This window comes from Salvelinus fontinalis, chromosome 12, assembly GCF_029448725.1.
Source record: "Salvelinus fontinalis isolate EN_2023a chromosome 12, ASM2944872v1, whole genome shotgun sequence".
In the NCBI taxonomy this organism is placed as follows: Eukaryota; Metazoa; Chordata; class Actinopteri; order Salmoniformes; family Salmonidae; genus Salvelinus; species Salvelinus fontinalis.
Window position 1 is genome coordinate 60,351,272 of NC_074676.1, and position 15,327 is coordinate 60,366,598.

The following is a 15,327-nucleotide window of genomic DNA, read 5'->3' on the forward strand; positions in this document are numbered from 1 at the left end:
CTCAGGGGCGGGTCCTCGGATTTAGTTCAAATCAAAAGGGATTTGTATTTTTCTTCATTAAACAGTCCAAAATCCTATTACACAATTATACAAACAGTATCATACTCACTCATTCATTTTATACAACAATCAGATGTAAACCTCATATCTATGTAGCCACACAGTCTCCCATGAGTTTCCCACGTGGTGACAAACGGACATGTTATCTTTTATACTTTTTCCGGAACATGAAATCTGTTCGTACCTCAAGCTCTGTGAGGTGGAAGAAATGTCCTTTGTCCTGAAAGTTTACCCTCTCTCTAATACTGTTTCGCCATGAGGAGATTCTCAGGAATTTACGACGTCTCTCTGTGACCACAGCATGGGTTGACGGAGGAAAGGGGGAGGCAGGGAGTGGCAGGGAGTGGCAGAGAGAGGGGAATGGGCTTTATGTACCTAAACAGGCAACGTCATGACATTAGGAAATGGAAGACATACAAGACCACTGATAATCTCCCTCGATCTGGGGCTCCACGCAAGATCTCACCCCGTGGGGTCAAAATGATCACAAGAACGGTGAGCAAAAATCCCAGAACCACGTCACACACCTAGTGAATGACCTGCAGAGAGCTTGGACCAAAGAAACAAAGCCTACCATCGGTGTTCGCCTTAGCAATCTCATTAGGATAAAGACCTCCTCCATTCCTGACATTATTGAAAGAGATCGTGATACCTCACATCTCAAAATAGGGTTACTTAATGTTAGATCCCTCACTTCAAAGGCAGTTATAGTCAATGAACTAATCACTGATCACAATCTTGATGTGATTGGCCTGACTGAAACGTGGCTTAAGCCTGATGAATTTACTGTGTTAAATGAGGCCTCACCTCCTGGTTACACTAGTGACCATATCCCCCGTGCATCCCGCAAAGGCGGAGGTGTTGCTAACATTTACGATAGCAAATTTCAATTTACAAAAAAGAAAATGACGTTTTCGTCTTTTGAGCTTCTAGTCATGAAATCTATGCAGCCTACTCAATCACTTTTTATAGCTACTGTTTACAGGCCTCCTGGGCCATATACAGCGTTCCTCTCTGAGTTCCCTGAATTCCTATCAGACCTTGTAGTCATAGCAGATCATATTCTAATTTTTGGTGATTTTAATATTCATATGGAGAAGTCCACAGACCCACTCCAAAAGGCTTTCGGAGCCATCATCGACTCAGTGGGTTTTGTCCAACATGTCTCTGGACCTACTCACTGCCACAGTCATACTCTGGACCTAGTTTTGTCCCATGGAATAAATGTTGTAGATCTTAATGTTTTTCCTCATAATCCTGGACTATCGGACCACCATTTTATTACGTTTTAAATCGCAACAAATAATCTGCTCAGACTCCAACCAAGGAGCATCAAAAGTCGTGCTATAAATTCTCAGTCAACACAAAAATTCCTTGATGCCCTTCCAGACTCCTTCTGCCTACCCAAGGACATCAGAGGACAAAAATCAGTTAACCACCTAACTGAGGAACTCAATTTAACCTTGCGCAATACCCTAGATGCAGTTGCACCCCTAAAAATGAAAAACATTTGTCATAAGAAACTAGCTCCCTGGTATACAGAAAATACCCGAGCTCTGAAGCAAGCTTCCAGGAAATTGGAACGGAAATGGCGCCACACCAAACTGGAAGTCTTCCGACTAGCTTGGAAAGACAGTACCGTGCAGTATCGAAGAGCCCTCAAAGTTGTAAATTGGTGGATTATAAGTTGGTGGTTGAAGATATCCCTCCAGTGGTGCGGGGGGTGCGGGGGCTGTGCTTTGGCAAAGTGGGTGGGGTTATATCCTTCCTATTTGGCCCTGTCCGGGGGTATCTTCGGATGGGGCCACAGTGTCTCCTGACCGCTCCTGTCTCAGCCTCCAGTATTTATGCTGCAGTAGTTTGTGTCGGGGGGCTAGGGTCAGTTGGTTATACCTGGAGTACTTCTCCTGTCTTATCCAGTGTCCTGTGTGAATTTAAGTATGCTTTCTCTAATTCTCTCGTTCTCTCTTTCTTTCTCTCTCTGAGAACCTGAGCCCTAGGACCATACGTCAGGACTACCGGGCATGACGACTCCCTGCTGCCCCCAGTCCGCCTGGCCTTGCTGCTATTCCAGTTTCAACGGTTCTGCCTGCGGTTACGGAACCCCTACCTGTCCCAGACCTGCTGTTTTAAACTCTTAATGAACGGCTATGAAAAGCCAACAGATTTATTCCTGATTATTATTTGACCATGCTTGTCATTTATGAACATTTTGAAAATTTTGTCTCTCTCTAATTTTCTCCTTCTCTCTTTCTTTCTCTCGGAGGACCTGAGCCCTGGGACCATACGTCGGGACTGCCGGGCGTGGTGGCTCCTTGCTGTCCCCAGTCCGCCTGGCCTTGCTGCTGTTCTGCCTGCGGTTATGGAACCGCCACCTGTCCCAGACCTGCTGTTTTCAACTCTTAATTATCGGCTATGAAAAGCCAACTGACATTTATTCCTGATTATTATTTGACCATGCTTGTCATTTATGAACATTTTGAACATCTTGGCCATGTTCTGTTATAATCTCCACCCGGCACAGCCAGAAGAGGACTGGCCGCCCCTCATAGCCTGGTTCCTCTCTAGTTTTCTTCCTAGGTTTTGGACTTTCTAGGGAGTTTTTCCTAGCCACCGTGCTTCTACACCTGCATTGCTTGCTGTTTGGGGTTTTAGGCTGGGTCTCTGTACAGCACTTCGAGATATTAGCTGATGTACGAAGGGCTATACAAAATAAACTTGATTGATTGATTGATTGAGTAACACACTACGCCGCCAGGGACTCAAACCCACAGTGCCAGACGTGTCCCCCTGCTTAAGCCAGTACATGTCCAGGCCCGTCTGAAGTTTGCTAGAGAGCATTTGGATGATCCAGAAGAAGATTGGGAGAATGTCATATGGTTAGATGAAACCAAAATATTACTTTTTTTGTAAAAACTCAACTCGTCGTGTTTGGAGGACAAAGAATGCTGAGTTGCATCCAAAGAACACCATACCTACTGTGAAGCATGGGGGTGGAAACATCATGCTTTGGGGCTGTTTTTCTGCAAAGGGACCAGGACGACTGATCCGTGTAAAGGAAAGAATGAATGGGGCCATGTATCGTGAGATTTTGAGTGAAAATCTCCTTCCATCAGCAAGGGCATTGAAGATGAAACGTGGCTGGGTCTTTCAGCATGACAATGATCCCAAACACACCGCTCGGGCAACGAAGGAGTGGCTTCGTAAGAAGCATTTCAAGGTCCTGGAGTGGCCTAGCCAGTCTCCAGATCTCAACCCCATAGAAAATCTTTGGAGGGAGTTGAAAGTCCATGTTGCCCAGCAACAGCCCCAAAACATCACTGCTCTAGAGGAGATCTGCATGGAGGAATGGGCCAAAATACCAGCAACAGTGTGTGAAGACCTTGTGAAGGCTTACAGAAAACGTTTGACCTCTGTCATTGCCAACAAAGGGTATATAACAAAGTATTGAGAAACTTTTGTTATTGACCAAATACTTATTTTCCCACATAATTTGCAAATAAATTCATTAAAAATCCTACAATGTGATTTTCTGGATTTTTTCCCCTCATTTTGTCTGTCATAGTTGAAGTGTACATATGATGAAAATGACAGGCCTCTCTCATCTTTTTAAGTGGGAGAACTTGTACAATTGGTGGCTGACTAAATACTTTTTTGCCCCACTGTATATATAATGGCTTCATACCGTGTCCATGGAGCGCCGTTTCGTGAAGCAGTAAGTTCCCTGCCCAGTAGTACTTTTCGGGAGGGGATGATTCTGCGCAATGTACTTGCGCCCGAGTTGTGCCTTGCTTGTTTGGGTCTGGAATATGGAGCGAGCGGGTGGAGGTCCTCGAGGGAGTTGACCGGGCGTTTAAATCGTCTGTGGTGTGCTTGAAAAAACGTTCGTACAGAACGGGAGAATAGCATCTGTGTCATCTGCTCCTCCGAAGTCGTTCAGGGTCCATAAGGAGGCCGTTATCCTTCTTAGCGGTCTGTCAGCTGTAAACACAAAAATAGCTTTTAATATAGGGTGCACACTTTTTGTTTTTTAATGTATAAATATTCTTGTGTATGTGATTATTGGCCTTACGTCTACAATAATGTGATGGGGACTGGCTGCATGCGTTTTGCTCCTCTGAACCCCCTTCTAACGAAGGCTGTTCCAGATCATTTCACCCTCTGAGCAACTGCGTAAAGGATGGATACCTTACAAACGTTAGATAATGTTAACATATATTTATCCTATATATATATACACATTTTAACTTATAAGAATACGTGCATTTGACATATTACCTAAAAAATCATTGCCCCACGTTTAAAAAGCATATCATGCCTGTTTAATATTACAATAATATTCAAACAATTCCCCGCCTCAAAATCTAATACATTATTTTCACTAACTCACCTTCAGAAGGCTCCATTAGGACGGATTCACGGAGGGTCTTTTAGCTGTTCTGGGTTGATAACTCTTCTGGGCTGTTGGCCTGGTGTTTGGAGTTGCGCTAATGCCTTTCAAGCAGAGGGGATAGTATCCGGTGTCACTCGCTCCGCGGTTTTGGCTCAAAGGAGAGATATTCGGTAATGATGTTACAAATCGGGGGTGACGTTTTTTCGGGCTGTATCCCGTATGCAGAATATGGCCAGATAATATCTGAATGTTTAGAGTCCCCAAACCCACTGGTGGTTGTCTGACCTATTCTGTCTGCCGGTATTTCCTTTTGAGTTCCTACACCATCATGGTTAGCAGCTCTGGGGGGTGTCCGATATAAATGTATAGACCTGGGTGGGGGCCGTTTGTATATGGGCTGATTATAAATAACACATGGTTTAAACCATAGGAGTTTGTCTAGACAAGATTTATTCTGCCTGCGGTTGTTTGAATTTTTAGTATTTAAAAGGCATGTGCGGTAAATTAATCGAAAGTGCCCATTTGAAGAGACGCACATCTTTTTGGTTTCAAACGACCCATGCAGACACACGCCCCTCCCCCTGTTTTTGAAACACACACACTTACACTCGCACACACGCACGTCTTTCCGGAAAGCCTTTTTTTCTCAGGGACAGATTGGGAGAGAGAGCGCGTGATATTCCTTTCGTTAAACATTGAGATACCGCTTTAAAACCATTTATTTAATTCATAATATTTAGTACAGACCTTTTTAAAACATCTTATAATTAAATCCAAAACAATTTTACTGCGGAATATTGACACATACACGGATGTTTTATTTATAAACATTGTTAGACTACATCATTACCAGACAGTACTAAACTTTTAATAACCTTTAATGTTTATAACAAGTCGTTGTAGGAAAGACTGTATTCGTATAAAATAAGACATTGTTTTGAAACGCAGATAACCATTTTCCCAGAAATGCCTTTTCTCCGTGACAGACCGGGGCGAGAGAGATAACGATCGATTCCGTTCGTTAAAGAGTGAGATACATTTTTTAATTCCTTTATTTAATTTTAAATCTTTAGTACATACAGTTTAAAACATGTTATAATTAGTTCAACATTTTTACTATTCATTTATTACAGATAAAGGGCCTGGTTACCGGCATCCGTCTCCAATTCACCCGCTTCAAGACAGGCTCTCTTGCTCGCAGGATATCCCACGCACACCCCTTCAAGGATCCGTAAGTTTTAACTCCAGGGATAGATCAAACGTCTGGCATGTAGATCCTTGGTATGTCTTAAGGATAGACGCGGCCAGCGCCGTAATAGTTCACGATTTTGGAAAAGACTGTCCAGCTTATTCATCATGGTTATGAATATGGGATAATCAATCCATTTAAAGCTAAACACTGGCATAAAAACGTTTACATCCTTGCAGGCTTTGGAAAATACATATGAACTGACAAACTTCGTCGCATTTGTGCTATCAAATTGTTCACATGCTAGGGCCTCCCGGATGGTGCAGTGGTCTAGGGCACTGCATCGCAGTGCTAGCTGCGCCACCAGAGTCTCTGGGTTCGCGCCCAGGCTCTGTCACAGCCGGCCGCGACCGGGAGGTCCGTGGGGCGACGCACAATTGGGCTAGCGTCGTCCGGGTTAGGGAGGGTTTGGCCGGTAGGGATATCCTTGTCTCATCGCGCTCCAGCGACTCCTGTGGCGGGCCGGGCGCAGTGCGTGCCAACCAAGGGGGCCAGGTGCGCGGTGTTTCCTCCGACACATTGGTGCGGCTGGCTTCCGGGTTGGAGGAGAGCTGTGTTAAGAAGCAGTGCGGCTTGGTTGGGTTGTGCTTCGGAGGACGCATGGCTTTCGACCTTCGTCTCTCCCGAGCCCGTACGGGAGTTGTAGCGATGAGACAAGATAGCAATTACTAGCGATTGGATACCACGAAAATTGGGGAGAAAATTGTATAAAATGTATTAAAAAAAAATATATATAAACAATTTTTCACATGCTAAAATTGTCCCTTTGGAGTCGGGGCTATACGCCATTGAAGCGATTCTTAGGGCCTTCAGTGTCACGTTCCTGACCTTTTTTCCTTTGTTTTGTCTTTGTTTAGTTGGTCAGGACGTGAGCTGGGTGGGCATTCTATGTTATGTGTTTCTCTGTTGGGTTCATTCAACTAGCCTGATATGGTTCTCAATCAGGGGCAGGTGTTTTACGTTTCCTCTGATTGAGAACCATATTAAGGTCGGCTGTTCTCACTGTTTGTTTGTGGGTGATTGTTTGCTGTGACTGTGTTTGTTCAAACGAACGAACGAATCAAAACAGTTTCAGATAGATAACATGGTGTTGTGGTGATGTCAATAGTCTGTCTCCAGATTAGAATATAGGAACATAGAAATAGAATGTATAGAACAGTTTGAGGGTTGCCTCAATTTATACATGAAATGATGTGGCACTATAACCTGGTACTGTTTCGATTCGTTCGTTTGTTCCTGTTCGTGCGTTCATTGTTTTATGTGTTCTCATGTTCAGATCTGTTAACGTCGTTTATTATTTTGTAGTTTGTTCTAGTGTATTTTCGTCTTCGTTATTATTATTATTATTAAAATTATGATGGATTCAACCAACGCTGCATATTGGTCCGATCCTTGCTCCTTTTCAGACGAGAAAAACGACCGTTACATTCAGATCACTGCGGCCGCACACCTGTTCTTCCATTGCATATCCTGGCAGGCTTGTACCACTCAGAGCCTGTTCAATTTGACATAGCGCTAGCCTTATCTTAAGCCATTCTCTCATCTGCAGCGCAGGAGAAAAACTCCCGGGTTTTGCATGATAAAGGGGTTTGGGGCCGCTGTCTGTGAATATCTTAACCGTAGAATCCTCAGGTTGGAATATGTAAGACATATGTCCCTCACTCGTACCCAAAACTCCTTTAAAACATTCCGGGGCCTCACCCAAAACTTCCTCGATGCTTTTGTCATTAGGTTCATGACAAGAGATGTATAGCACCCCGAGAATTGGCCTAGGAGACAAAATTTTCTGTTTAATGTTCTGGGTTTTAATTTTAAAATCTTGTTTAGTTTTCTGAGTCCGCATGTCTTGTTCTGGGCTTTATTTATAATGCGTCTGCTGCAAATACAACCCCCCCCCCGGACATTCCTACTTCATAGACAACAACCCTAAGGGCAATAAAATATGGTGGGTGTGGGGTCACCCTCTTTGAAATGTTCAAACACATCCCCCCAGGTCAACCAGGTCCCTACACATCAATCATCATGACAACTTCAAAGGAATAGATGCAATATAGATATAAAATAACACACCTTCTAACACGTGACAACAGGAACAGGATGTCCTGGCCGGATGCCCATATTTGGGCATGTAGGCGTCATCCGGACATAGGGGCATAAATCAAAATGTTGACCCGTGTCGTCTACTTTATTCTCTCTAAGGTGATTAGAGTCATGCTTCTTCAGTAGTGGAATAAAGACAATTAGCACTTGAATGTTGTAAAGAAATACTGGAGTGATGGAAGATTGTCAATAAAATTGATTACAGACCAATTTATTATACTGCGTCCATGTGTATAGGCTCCAAGTACATTGAAATTAAGTTGTTTTCAAGTCATTGACAAAACGACCCGAAAATACATCTTTTCAACTTTCACTTTCAACTATATTGGACTTCGGGCATAGTCTTCTTTTCAATGACATGTTGCTAGGTGGGATAGCCCCAATGTAAAAACACAGTTTTAACATGTCCAAATCAATAACCAATATGCAGAAACAGTTTGATATATTCAAAACCTAAACATAAAATGTGCTATATACACAAACATCTGCCACAATAATCACATTACTTGTATTTTTAAAACAAGCACCTTATAAACTGCACAAGCACCAAAAACTTTGTTGTTTTGACAAGTAGCAATAAATCACTGATATCGATTAGGAGGGAAATCAGTTCTACGTGCTGTTGAAACTAACAACTAAAAAAAAAAACATGGAAATGGGAGATATCTTTTACCTCACTGGTTAGAGGACAACCTGCAGAAGACAGTCAGCTACATTTTGGAGTGATACATTTAAATGTAGGGGTCGCTAAACAAAGGAACGCAACATTTATTTGTCATCTCTCATCGATATCACGTTGAAATCAATTGTGCCGAGAGGAGGGAGATGAGGTTGCACGTCCTGCTAAAACTAACAGCTCAAAAAACACACGGAATCTGGGAATCATTTGTACATCCCTTGATTCAAGTGGATCGCCAACGTGGGAGGTGTAACGCAACTCTTTTTTTGTTAGTCACTTTTTGTTAAATCACATAAATAGTACTAATTTTCAATTCAGACTCTAGATTTTTCCATGGGGCTAATATCCATATCATGATGAAATCAATTGAACAGGGGGCAAACGTTTAGGGTTCTACATTGTGACATTATTAAAATACTCCTTCTACAATGTCAAAACATTCTACATTGTGAGATTTTATTTCATTGATATCGTGAAGCAACTCCTTCATGTATGTTTTTTTCTGATGTTTGATCAGAGATCTTTTACGAGAGTATCTCTTGTCACATTGATCACAGCTATAAGGCTTCTCTCCTGTGTGTGTTCTCCAGTGTGATATCAGGCTGAATGACTGACTAAAAGTCTTCACACATTGGTTACAGTTATATGATTTTTCTCCTGTGTGTGTTCTCTGGTGTTTAGTCAGACTGCTACATGTAAGATATCTCTTCCCACATTGATCACAGCTATAATGTTTCTCTCCTGTGTGGATTCTCTGATGAATTGTAATGCCTGCTGAGGTGAATCTCTTCCCACAGTCAGAGCAGCAATGAAATTTATTCCCTGTGGTTCTCTGCAGGTGTGTCTTGAGGTGTTCTGATCTGGAGAGACTCTTCTCTGCCTCGCCTGCATCATGAGGTTGTTGAGGCTCCCCAGAGGATCCACGATAGTTAAGTATCTCTCCTGCGTGAACAACAAAGTCAGACAGATGGTTAAAGGCCCACAACAGCAGAAATCCACTGTAAAAGGTGATGCCAACAGCGTAGCCATGTTGTACAACAATTGACGTCTGTAATGAATGTTAAAATTATTTGACAATTGTCTTAAGACAGTCAAGTGAGAAAGTCTTATTTTGTCTTGTTTTCACATCGGTAGAAACATCGATGATTGTAGCCAAGAAGAAAGTTATTAAAGTTAGCTGATATGGGTGCATTTCACACTACTTTTGGATTATAATAAGTCTTGTTTGAATGTCCTGTGTGTTATTGTTGCAAATCAACTGCTTTATACTTAAAAACACTTCAACCAGTAAAATGATCTTTCGCTAGCATTTCCATCAGCCTGAAACTGATGGTTTGTATACCAAGTGTATGCCAATTTGGCCCAAAACTTCACCTAACAACATAGACCTACTGTAGAACCCATAACCTCACCTAATAACAACATAGACCTACTGTAGAACCCATAACCTCACCTAACAACATAGACCTACTGTAGAACCCATAACCTCACCTAATAACAACATAGACCTACTGTAGAACCCATAACCTCACCTAATAACAACATAGACCTACTGTAGAACCCATAACCTCACCTAATAACATAGACCTACTGTAGAACCCATACCCTCACCTAATAACATAGACATACTGTAGAACCCATAACCTCACCTAATAACAACATAGACCTACTGTAGAACCCATAACCTCACCTAATAACATAGACCTACTGTAGAACCCATACCCTCACCTAATAACATAGACCTACTGTAGAACCCATAACCTCACCTAATAACAACATAGACCTACTGTAGAACACATAACCTCACCTAACAACATAGACCTACTGTAGAACCCATAACCTCACCTAATAACAACATAGACCTACTGTAGAACCCATAACCTCACCTAATAACATAAACCTACTGTAGAACCCATAACCTCACCTAATAACAACATAGACCTACTGTAGAACCCATAACCTCACCTAATAACAACATAGACCTACTGTAGAACCCATAACCTCACCTAATAACATAGACCTACTGTAGAACCCATAACCTCACATAATAACAACATAGACCTACTGTAGAACCCATAACCTCACATAATAACAACATAGACCTACTGTAGAACCCATAACCTCACCTAATAACAACATAGACCTACTGTAGAACCCATAACCTCACCTAACAACATAGACCTACTGTAGAACCCATAACCTCACCTAATAACAACATAGACCTACTGTAGAACCCATAACCTCACCTAATAACAACATAGACCTACTGTAGAACCCATAACCTCACCTAATAACAACATAGACCTACTGTAGAACCCATAACCTCACCTAATAACAACATAGACCTACTGTAGAACCCATAACCTCACCTAATAACATAGACCTACTGTAGAACCCATAACCTCACCTAATAACAACATAGACCTACTATAGAACACATAACCTCACCTAATAACAACATAGACCTACTGTAGAACCCATAATCTCACCTAATAACATAGACCTACTGTAGAACCCATAACCTCACCTAATAACAACATAGACCTACTGTAGAACCCATAACCTCACCTAATAACAACATAGACCAACTGTAGAACCCATAACCTCACCTAATAACATAGACCTACTGTAGAACCCATAACCTCACCTAACATAGACCTACTGTAGAACCCATAACCTCACCTAATAACAACATAGACCTACTGTAGAACCCATAACCTCACCTAATAACAACATAGACTTACTGTAGAACCCATAACCTCACCTAATAACAACATAGACCTACTGTAGAACCCATTACCTCACCTAACAACATAGACCTACTGTAGAACCCATAACCTCACCTAATAACAACATAGACCTACTGTAGAACCCATAACCTCACCTAATAACATAGATCTACTGTAGATCCCATAACCTCACCTAATAACATAGACCTACTGTAGAACCTTCTGACCCACTGGAGTTGTGATACAGTGAATTATAAGTGAAATAATCTGTTTGTAAACAATTGTTGGAAAAATTACTTGTGTCATGCACAAAGTAGATGTCCTAACCGACTTGCCAAAACTATAGTTTGTTAACAAGAACAAGTGTATATTAAATGGACAGACTAGGTCTATACTGCTCCTACATGGTGTAACAATACATCATGTAGATGTATATTAAATGGACAGACTAGGTCTATACTGCTCCTACATGGTGTAACAATACATCATGTAGATGTATATTAAATGAACAGACTAGGTCTATACTGCTCCTACATGGTGTAACAGACTAGGTCTATACTGCTCCTACATGGTGTAACAGACTAGGTCTATACTGCTCCTACATGGTGTAACAGACTAGGTCTATACTGCTCCTACATGGTGTAACAGACTAGGTCTATACTGCTCCTACATGGTGTAACAGACTAGGTCTATACTGCTCCTACATGGTGTAACAGACTAGGTCTATACTGCTCCTACATGGTGTAACAGACTAGGTCTATACTGCTCCTACATGGTGTAACAGACTAGGTCTATACTGCTCCTACATGGTGTAACAGACTAGGTCTATACTGCTCCTACATGGTGTAACAGACTAGGTCTATACTGCTCCTACATGGTGTAACAGACTAGGTCTATACTGCTCCTACATGGTGTAACAGACTAGGTCTATACTGCTCCTACATGGTGTAACAGACTAGGTCTATACTGCTCCTACATGGTGTAACAGACTAGGTCTATACTGCTCCTACATGGTGTAACAGACTAGGTCTATACTGCTCCTACATGGTGTAACAGACTAGGTCTATACTGCTCCTACATGGTGTAACAGACTAGGTCTATACTGCTCCTACATGGTGTAACAGACTAGGTCTATACTGCTCCTACATGGTGTAACAGACTAGGTCTATACTGCTCCTACATGGTGTAACAGACTAGGTCTATACTGCTCCTACATGGTGTAACAGACTAGGTCTATACTGCTCCTACATGGTGTAACAGACTAGGTCTATACTGCTCCTACATGGTGTAACAGACTAGGTCTATACTGCTCCTACATGGTGTAACAGACTAGGTCTATACTGCTCCTACATGGTGTAACAGACTAGGTCTATACTGCTCCTACATGGTGTAACAGACTAGGTCTATACTGCTCCTACATGGTGTAACAGACTAGGTCTATACTGCTCCTACATGATGCAACAGACTAGGTCTATACTGCTCCTACATGATGTAACAGACTAGGTCTATACTGCTCCTACATGATGTAACAGACTAGGTCTATACTGCTCCTACATGATGTAACAGACTAGGTCTATACTGCTCCTACATGGTGTAACAGACTAGGTCTATACTGCTCCTACATGGTGTAACAGACTAGGTCTATACTGCTCCTACATGGTGTAACAGACTAGGTCTATACTGCTCCTACATGGTGTAACAGACTAGGTCTATACTGCTCCTACATGATGGAACAGACTAGGTCTATACTGCTCCTACATGGTGTAACAGACTAGGTCTATACTGCTCCTACATGGTGTAACAATACATCATGTAGATGTATATAATGAACAGACTAGGTCTATACTGCTCCTACATGGTGTAACAGACTAGGTCTATACTGCTCCTACATGGTGTAACAGACTAGGTCTATACTGCTCCTACATGGTGTAACAGACTAGGTCTATACTGCTCCTACATGGTGTAACAGACTAGGTCTATACTGCTCCTACATGGTGTAACAGACTAGGTCTATACTGCTCCTACATGGTGTAACAGACTAGGTCTATACTGCTCCTACATGGTGTAACAGACTAGGTCTATACTGCTCCTACATGGTGTAACAGACTAGGTCTATACTGCTCCTACATGGTGTAACAGACTAGGTCTATACTGCTCCTACATGGTGTAACAGACTAGGTCTATACTGCTCCTACATGGTGTAACAGACTAGGTCTATACTGCTCCTACATGATGTAACAGACTAGGTCTATACTGCTCCTACATGATGTAACAGACTAGGTCTATACTGCTCCTACATGGTGTAACAGACTAGGTCTATACTGCTCCTACATGGTGTAACAGACTAGGTCTATACTGCTCCTACATGGTGCAACAGACTAGGTCTATACTGCTCCTACATGGTGCAACAGACTAGGTCTATACTGCTCCTACATGGTGTAACAGACTAGGTCTATACTGCTCCTACATGGTGTAACAGACTAGGTCTATACTGCTCCTACATGATGGAACAGACTAGGTCTATACTGCTCCTACATGATGTAACAGACTAGGTCTATACTGCTCCTACATGATGTAACAGACTAGGTCTATACTGCTCCTACATGATGTAACAGACTAGGTCTATACTGCTCCTACATGGTGTAACAGACTAGGTCTATACTGCTCCTACATGGTGTAACAGACTAGGTCTATACTGCTCCTACATGGTGTAACAGACTAGGTCTATACTGCTCCTACATGATGTAACAGACTAGGTCTATACTGCTCCTACATGGTGTAACAGACTAGGTCTATACTGCTCCTACATGGTGTAACAGACTAGGTCTATACTGCTCCTACATGGTGTAACAGACTAGGTCTATACTGCTCCTACATGGTGTAACAGACTAGGTCTATACTGATCCTACATGGTGTAACAGACTAGGTCTATACTGCTCCTACATGGTGTAACAGACTAGGTCTATACTGCTCCTACATGATGTAACAGACTAGGTCTATACTGCTCCTACATGGTGTAACAGACTAGGTCTATACTGCTCCTACATGGTGTAACAGACTAGGTCTATACTGCTCCTACATGGTGTAACAGACTAGGTCTATACTGCTCCTACATGATGTAACAGACTAGGTCTATACTGCTCCTACATGATGTAACAGACTAGGTCTATACTGCTCCTACATGGTGTAACAGACTAGGTCTATACTGCTCCTACATGGTGTAACAGACTAGGTCTATACTGCTCCTACATGGTGTAACAGACTAGGTCTATACTGCTCCTACATGGTGTAACAGACTAGGTCTATACTGCTCCTACATGGTGTAACAGACTAGGTCTATACTGCTCCTACATGGTGTAACAGACTAGGTCTATACTGCTCCTACATGGTGTAACAGACTAGGTCTATACTGCTCCTACATGGTGTAACAGACTAGGTCTATACTGCTCCTACATGGTGTAACAGACTAGGTCTATACTGCTCCTACATGATGTAACAGACTAGGTCTATACTGCTCCTACATGATGTAACAGACTAGGTCTATACTGCTCCTACATGGTGTAACAGACTAGGTCTATACTGCTCCTACATGGTGTAACAGACTAGGTCTATACTGCTCCTACATGGTGCAACAGACTAGGTCTATACTGCTCCTACATGGTGCAACAGACTAGGTCTATACTGCTCCTACATGGTGTAACAGACTAGGTCTATACTGCTCCTACATGGTGTAACAGACTAGGTCTATACTGCTCCTACATGATGGAACAGACTAGGTCTATACTGCTCCTACATGATGTAACAGACTAGGTCTATACTGCTCCTACATGATGTAACAGACTAGGTCTATACTGCTCCTACATGATGTAACAGACTAGGTCTATACTGCTCCTACATGGTGTAACAGACTAGGTCTATACTGCTCCTACATGGTGTAACAGACTAGGTCTATACTGCTCCTACATGGTGTAACAGACTAGGTCTATACTGCTCCTACATGATGTAACAGACTAGGTCTATACTGCTCCTACATGGTGTAACAGACTAGGTCTATACTGCTCCTACATGGTGTAACAGACTAGGTCTATACTGCTCCTACATGGTGTAACAGACTAGG

General features: G+C 42.3%; 1 protein-coding gene across 1 annotated transcript in view; it reads right to left on the reverse strand.

Annotated features, from left to right (window-relative positions):
* Positions 1–7,911: 7,911 nt before the first annotated feature.
* Positions 7,912–15,327, reverse strand: part of LOC129867665 (zinc finger protein 883-like) — a 30,920-nt gene continuing 23,504 nt past the window's right edge. The window contains exon 3 of the mRNA XM_055941242.1: positions 7,912–9,423. The gene's annotated coding sequence lies outside the window, so the exon portion shown is untranslated. The remainder of the gene's footprint in view (positions 9,424–15,327) is intronic.